The following is an 8,374-nucleotide window of genomic DNA, read 5'->3' as shown; positions in this document are numbered from 1 at the left end:
ATAGCACATCTTCGCTACGATGAAACCCCATTTTTATCTGCTTCCGTGGGCATTGGCCCTGTCACGATGCAACAACACCTAATATTTCGATGATATGATGGACGATTGTTTGGTGGTCCAAATTATGCAGCCTCGATAATAAATATAAACAAAGAGGGAGGATCTCTACTGAGACAAATATTCAGACTTTTGACGTAGGATTACATCTTTCGGGAACATATTGGGGTACAATTTGAAAATCGAAAGTCGAACACATCGTGAAAATTGTCCAATTTCAAACGCATATTACTCAGTCATTCCATGATGGACTGATGAAATTTTTTGCGTCAATCGAGATCGATACTCCATAACAGTTTTTTATATTGAAGAAAATAATATGTGTCATGAAACTAACTATCGAACAATAGAAAAATCTCAACCCCTATCCTAACGGAATTACCCACTTCTGATTGGTCGAAATTGACGACACATGCGGTGGATCCCTAACAGAGACATCAAAACCAAGCTGTCTGGGGGAATCGGCATTGCAAAGGTAGCAGTTGGGTTAAAAATTACTTGATATTTGAAACGATTTATTTCCATTTTCATCAATAAGAACCAAGGTGTGTTCCCGCTCGAGAACGGGTCGTTTGGTTTAAGCTGTTTATTTTGTTGTATTCATTTTCACCAAAGGAAAGTTTATATGGCGAGAAAAATTGGAAAAGTGAAGAAATATTAGAAAAAGAATGAGAATGATTTCCCTTATGCTCTACATATAGTATTAGTTGTTGTTAATCCAATTAAAATTCGCATTCGGTTGAATAAACACTCTGAAAGTAAAAATGATAATTGTGTTCGGTATTGGTAATTATCTTATATTACATGGAGTGAACAAACAATACCTAACAACCAAACAAAATGGCCCTTTTCAGAGCCACCAAATCATTATCAAAAAGTTTAACGATGTAATTCTTCAAAAATATCCAAAATCAACAGATGGCCTAACGGAATCCTACGTCAACAGATGGCCTAACGGAATCCAACGTCAACAGGCGATGTCAACAGCAGTTAACATCGCCTGTTTTTCGTCATCATAAGGGCTTCGTTGGTGCCTTTGACATTGCATCGTTGCGTTGACGCTATGGCGAAGTACGCGTTAATATTGTGCACCACATAATTATTTGAGGAATATCAAGCTAAACAATATTGAATGTCGTGCTGGAATGTTAAGACTTATTTGGGTTCGCGTGCCAATCGCAAAACTGCCTTCAACAAAGATGGAATTTTTGCTAATCTTGATCATAATGAATCAATGCACATATTTTTGATGTTATTGAGATTAACAGACAGGATTTATTTCGTTTATTTAGTCATTCTAGTCATGTCATTCTAGAATTTTGTACGTGATTGGATTTTGCTTGCCAGTAGCAAAACTTTCTCCACTAAGGATAACAGCTGCGTTTATCTCGAGCATGAGAAAGTAATGCAACTTTTTTCGAGAACAGTAATATTAACAGAAGCGTTTCTTTTGAGGACAGCGCAAAATGAAAATTTCGCAGCATTCTAAGATATAATCCAGGGGGTCTCCGTAGCCACATTGGTTGCGCGTTCGCTTAGTAAGCGATCGATCGTGAGTTCAAAACTCAGGGCCCCCATTGACCATCTTTGTGTTGTTACAGAATAACTACGTCCACGCAACAATCATCAGCGATGGAGATCGATCCACGGTCGAAATATGATCGATTCATTCATACAACTGCTCTGCTCTGCAGAAATATCGGGCTGCTGTTCTATAAATAACTCAACAATGGATCAACGACTGTCTCCGCTGTCCAGTCTTAACTGTGGATAATGGAAGAACAGATAGAAAACTCTTTCGCCTAAATGGCTACTGTGTAAATATGTACCATTTGCAATGGTATAGAAGGGAATACTCTAACGCCGAAAAATGGCAACTGTGTAATGTGCTAATTATAGATATGATAAATATGTGACATGTACACGATTAAAAAATTCGGCTCTGTTACAGCTAAAATGCTAATGAGCCTAAAATAAAACAAAAAGGGATAAAAAAAAAGATATAATCCGAAGTTATAAACAAGCAACTTGAATAAAATTACAGCGTAATCCCACGTCAACAATGCGTTCATGTCGTAACCTTCCTTCGTCAGACTTGTGTGCTAATGTCAATCGATCTGTTGCTTTCAGAGGCATAGAACATCACATTGGAATAAAACACTGATAAGCTTGACATGTCAAAAATATGACCAACTTTGATTATTTCTCATGTTTTTGAAAAACGAACTCAATAGTAATGTTTTTAAATCAAAAGATAGTTTACTTTGCTAGCTACTACTTACCATCAATTTTATTCAATTTTGTATAACTTTAGTGGGCAATAATTTCGATTTAAACTAAGTATGACTGGAAGGTGTTTTAAAGCCCAATAAAATACATAAATATTTGAACTTTTCTACAGTATTACTTTGTTAAAAGAACATACATTGCGATGTAGGGCAAATATCATTCGATTTAGCCTCCTACACGAAAATAACAGCCGGGGAAATTTAGTGTTCGAAAAATCGAACGTTGGTCATAACGATTTTGACGTAGGACTATGTCTTACATTAAGGGTGCCTAATCAGAAAATTTTAATGAAATAAAGTTAACGTTAATAACTATTTTTGATGCGAACGTATCAAATCGGAAATTTGATAATTTGAAATTTGATATGCTATATATTACAATCCCATAGTCTGCAATACCATTTCCCCATACATTTGTTCTGTCCATTTGTGTGCTTCCCCGAACAGAGTTGTCAATAACGGGCAACATATGCAGCCGCTTGAATAGAAACAACGAAGGTGGATAGCGGAAAGAGAATATTTGCGAAGTGAACTCCGCCCTTGCATAGTAAGTAAGCTGTCGCTAGCGTATAAGTATTGCATCTCCTCAGAGGAAAATTCTCAGAATCTATCTGTGCCCGAAACAACAAAGATCGCTTATTCTGCTCGTTTTATGTTTTATGTCCTCGAGCTGTGAGCGCTAGCGAATATTTCACTTGAAGTGCATCTGGCATTGTAATTAACACAACCATCCGAGCCATGGTAAAGCAGGCGAAAAAAGAAAAGTGCAAATGATTATAGATCGCTTCTAGCCATCATTGTTTGGCATTGTGTGTGTTGCTTGCCTTCGTTGCGCGAAACTTAGAACTTGTTCATTTCCTGTAAATGTGAATAGCACACCTTCGTTACTTTTAGTTGCGATACGTATTTGCTCTCGTGCGCATCGGCTCTGTTCTGATGCAACAAGCTCCTAGCTTTGTTGACCGTTTTGACCGAGAATCGAGTAACGATTTTTCAAAAACGATCATTCTCGCGATGTTTTATTTCTAGCGCTGCAACTGTGTGCTTCTGTTAGACGCGTGCTTGATGCTTGTTGAATGACGATGCACGGAAGATGCCTCTCGTTAAATACTCAGTGCAATGCGTGTGATATAAAGACACAAATTGCGACATATGCCCAATTAGTGTATTGTTCTCGCAAAGGCAAGAAAGAATCGTTGCTTCTCGAAATGATTCTATAAAACCACGCAAGCCATTAAATCTTTTCAGGAACTTTTTACTCAAGAATTATTTATGAAATTTCGACGTATTCGTTAATGAAATCGAAAACGATAAACCAACAAATTTCAAAAAAAGGCGAGCTGAAAAAAAAACTACAATTGCAGACAATTGCGGGACCAAAGGCGTCTATTTTTTTACAGTTTTTGTTGAAAGCTGAGAGTTTTTTAAATAACATTTCCAAAATTCAGAATGGTGTTTTTTCGTTTATAAGTTATGATTTTGCAAAGTTAACATGTTTTCAGTCTTCGTTCAATATTCTTATGTGACCAAACCAGATTCCAGCTTGTGAAACAAATGTGATATTTTTTAAGGAAGAATAGCTAATTAGCTTTAGTTTGATATGTCGATCATCTGAATCGGTTCAGTAGTTCAAAAGTAATAAATTTTTGAAGAAAGCCTTTTCTGGAAAAAGGGAAAAAATGAATTTCGGTCCATCGGTTTACTTTGAAAAATCATAACTCAAAAACAAAAAAAAGCTTGTTTGATTTTTGGATATGTTATGAAAACAAAAACTCAGCTTTCAAGAAAAATTAAGAGAAAAAAGGCACCCTTGGTCCTGAGACCATGAAAACCATAAACAAAAAACAAATACAATATACAATAACGAAAACAAAATCTGAAATGTAGTGTTTTTTTTATAAAAGGAAGGATAGCTAATTAGCTTTAATTTGATATGTCGATCATCCAGTAGTTCAAAAGTTATGATTTTTCGTAAAAGTGGTTTTTAGAAAAAATGAGAAAAAAATGACTTTTTGGACCACCCTAAAATGGAAATAGTCGCCAGTGTTGCTATATTTAAATCTGTAACCGACGGGTTAAAAATCTTTCTCATCTGTACTTTTTCGTCCAAAAATCTGTACCAAAAATTTGTACCATCGAAAATATTCGTTGTAGAAATTTAGCATGAAAAAATACTCATTTATTTACTTCAAATACTACATTTAAATTTGCAAGTCCTTTGTGTGTTTTATAATGTTTATACATAGATTTTTCTTCGAATTTAGGTTGCGTACTATCATGAATTAAAATTTTAAAAACCGCGGCGTAAAAGTCGCCATGTGCCTTAGTGTTGCTTTGTTTGATTGTAAGAAAATTCACTCGCAGAAAAAAAATCTGTGCCAATCTGTACTTTTTGACGAAAATCTGTACTCTGTACCGTACAGAATCTGTACCAAAACGAAAAAATCTGTACCTTTCCAGATAAATCTGTACGTATGGCAACACTGAAAGTCACCTTAATGAAAAAATAAAAAAAATACGGGTCTAATATTTTGCGATAAAAAATACCATTTCTCACGAAAATCTGAGAACAACTATATCGGTTTGGCATGGAATGGCTGATAACTCACATAACTAAATGAATGAATAATAAATTAATTCATGGATTACATTCCATATAAAAATATAACGTGAGTTTAGTAGCGTTAATACTCATCGGTTAAATTAAATTACCATTTTCACATTTTTTCTCAGATACCACATGCTTTTCATTGAGTGAATGAACGCTGTAACTAGGTCATCTTGTTTAATGATTTACCCACTCCAACGTGAATGACTAATCGAAAAAACACGAAGCTGAGCCAATTCATCACCATCGGCAAACTCGTTTCCAGTTGGATGGACAGGTGAAGACTTGCTATAACTTCACACAGCTGCCAGTGTTCACTGCGGCCCACTGAGTACTTCTCGTTGAATGTTCCGCAGTTTTCGCTTTCCCCAATGGCTGGTAATTCAGATAGACAGTTACTGCTGCAATGGGCGCCTGGAATAGACGTGCAATCGTTGCTGACTGAACTGTGGTGGTTTAATCTCGATACGTACTTATGCTTCGTTGGGAGATAGTGGTCAACCACATACATAGAAGAGTGTGCGATTGGTAGGAATGTGTCGGAATGGAACGAGGTAGTATCATCACTTTCGCAATAAAATTGCTCGTAAAACGTAGGTGTTCTTCTGGTTTATGATCATTATTGTTGAGAGAGTTCACAGGATAGCTTGTCGGTTAGTTTTGGTCGGGATTGAGGTTCAACGAATGTGCTTGGAAGAATGTATCGAACTGAAAGTAATTTGGCTGGATAATTGAATGAAAAGCGATGCGTGAGCTCGATTCAAACCGACTGGAGCTTTCGCTTTTTCTGCGAAGCTTTACGCGTTTTGAAATGCGTCTCTATATACTATACTACTAACCGAGCAAACAACTTCGGCATTCCACAAATAATGCTCTTAGCATTTTCGCTACGAACTACAACGAGTCATTAAAAACTTTCCCCATTAACATCCAGGCCCGGCACGTGTCGGCATTAAAATCAATTTTTCGAGCGGTTTCGTCCGATTTTATCGCTTTGTTTTGCGCGTTATTGCCGTTGCCGAGTACGGCACTTGACATAAATTTTTATTTGCCTTCCAGCCCAGAAGACTCGGAAGACAGGGTAAAGTTATTTTTTCCTCGCTCACGAGCTAATCGGCAATCCCTTGACATACTCCGGGCTCCGGGAGAGTCTGGTTCTTCAGCTGATAAATTTTTGGCGAAGAGCTCGTAGTTCGACGCGCTGATGCCGAATTCAATTACGTGTGTAATAGCGTACAAAAAGCGCATGGAGAAATATTTTTTGCGTGTGTGTTTGTTGGTATATACAGTGACTGGCATAAGAAAGATGACGTCGAATACCAACAAAAGTATATCAACACGTTGAGCCCAGCGTTAGTCCCTAGGGGCCGACGTTGAGCTTTTTGGTAGGAAAGTGCTGACTTACCGGGACTGACAGCTACAAAATAATTAAATGAAAATATATACGGTTTGTTTTTGGATGTTGACTACTTTCTAGTCAGATTGCTGACTATTTCCTATTTATACAATAATTATCTTTGGGAACAGGGACCTTGTGCAAACGCTCTTGATGCGCACTGTATGGAAACGCAGCAAGAAAACATCGGGGCTTAACGTGTTCCAATTTCATCTATGTATACATTATTCGAGTTATTAAAACGTGTCATGAATTCTAGATATAGTCCTACGTCAACAGTCATTGGTGTGCTCCATCCCATGTCATTGCTAACCACCAGTTTCGTTTTTCAAGAAACAAAACCGTGTAATATTTTGACGTAGGACTACGTCTTTTGGGTCACTCTACGAAAAATGTGACGAAAATTAAGAGTTTTCAAGTGCATATTACGAAGAATCGTTTTTACGGTATATGTTATAATATATACCGCTAGACGGCAAATTTATCCAGATTTTTTTTCCTTTGAGACATTAACAGTAAAAATAGTAAACAAGTAAGCAATTCAACGAATAAAACCTGTATGTTTTGTAAGCGAATGCAAAGGTGAATCATGTACGGGTAGTGGGGGCAAATTGAACATGGGGGGCAAAGTCGTCACCTGCTTGTTTGGTAGTATATCTATTGACTATTGACGCCGTATAGATAGTCACTTAATGTTTAAAGAATTTAATGACTTTTGAGTCACCCTGTACTTCAGTAGAGCTGTCGCATGTCAAAATATGTGACAAGTCACCTGTTAGGTTTTCGTTGTTGGTTTGAGATTCACTCCACCCACGGTATTTATTAAAATTATTGTTAAAAAAAGGGAAAATACTACAGCAAAATTTAAAAACAGCTAGATAGGGTCTTTCGCATAAAATTTAAAAAAAATATCTTTATTATTCCAATAAATAAAAACCTAATAAAAATAAAATGACAGATTAAAAAAATATATAGATATCTAGGGTTAAAAGGACGGCACATAGTCATACACAACACGAATCAAGGTTTGTAAACAGCACAATCAACATTACACGACACATTAAAAACATCGCACAGGTTGGCACGACTGAAGGCGGTAAAAGGAACCCGAACGAGTAGATTTTGGCGGGTCGAGAGAGTTCCGGTGGGATCGATTCGGGACTTACGAGAGCGACCGCACAAAGACCAGACGCATTCTAGAGAAATCCAAATCCAAAAGTTATTTTATGGAACAAAATTCCCCACGATCAAGTCCCTTCACAAATTGGGAGTCGCAAGCCGTCCAACTAATCAACACCAAGTTGTGTGGCGTTTTCGTGCTGAGATTCATCGAAATCATCAGATGTATGTTCCTGGTGAGACGTGGTGGATCATCGATCGAGCCGAGAATCAGAGCTGAGATCCCGAGGAAGAGAACGCCTGAAGACAACGCAGTGACGAACCGGATCTAAATCTCCGCCGGAGAGACGAGCCAACGCGAGCAACCAAGGAAGGATCAACGGCGGGCCCTGACACTGACACACGACACTTGTGAGTACCCTGTAAAGAGTGAGGAGCTAGGGAAATAGGGCAGGAGAGAATTTTTAAATAAAAGTCCGTCTTGTTAGGAAACCTAAGAACGTGGTGTTTTCCCTTTTCATAACCTGGCGAGACCATAGACGACCCTGGGAGGTTATAAGAGAGTCCATGCGGACAGCTAGAAACAAAAAGGCCTAAGTTACAAATATAAATAAAAACAGAAATTTCTCTTATGATAGCCATTCGGCCGTAGTTCTGTGCGCTTGGTATCTATTTTCTCGTGAAATGAAAATTTCTCGTGAAATTTAGTTTATTCAATCTGATGTGTTGGACAAATCATCAGTTTGGACGACTGTTCACATATTTTAGAAGAGATGGACAGATATTTTGTTTAATCTCAGCGATTAATTAACATAAAAATTACTTTGATGTTTGGGGGCAAAGTGGTCATAGGTGAATAACGACTTACAATGTTCTGTTTACTAAAGTTGATATACCTCATCACAT

This window comes from Toxorhynchites rutilus, chromosome 3 (genome assembly GCF_029784135.1).
Source record: "Toxorhynchites rutilus septentrionalis strain SRP chromosome 3, ASM2978413v1, whole genome shotgun sequence".
In the NCBI taxonomy this organism is placed as follows: domain Eukaryota; kingdom Metazoa; phylum Arthropoda; class Insecta; order Diptera; family Culicidae; genus Toxorhynchites; species Toxorhynchites rutilus.
This window is presented reverse-complemented; position numbering follows the sequence as displayed.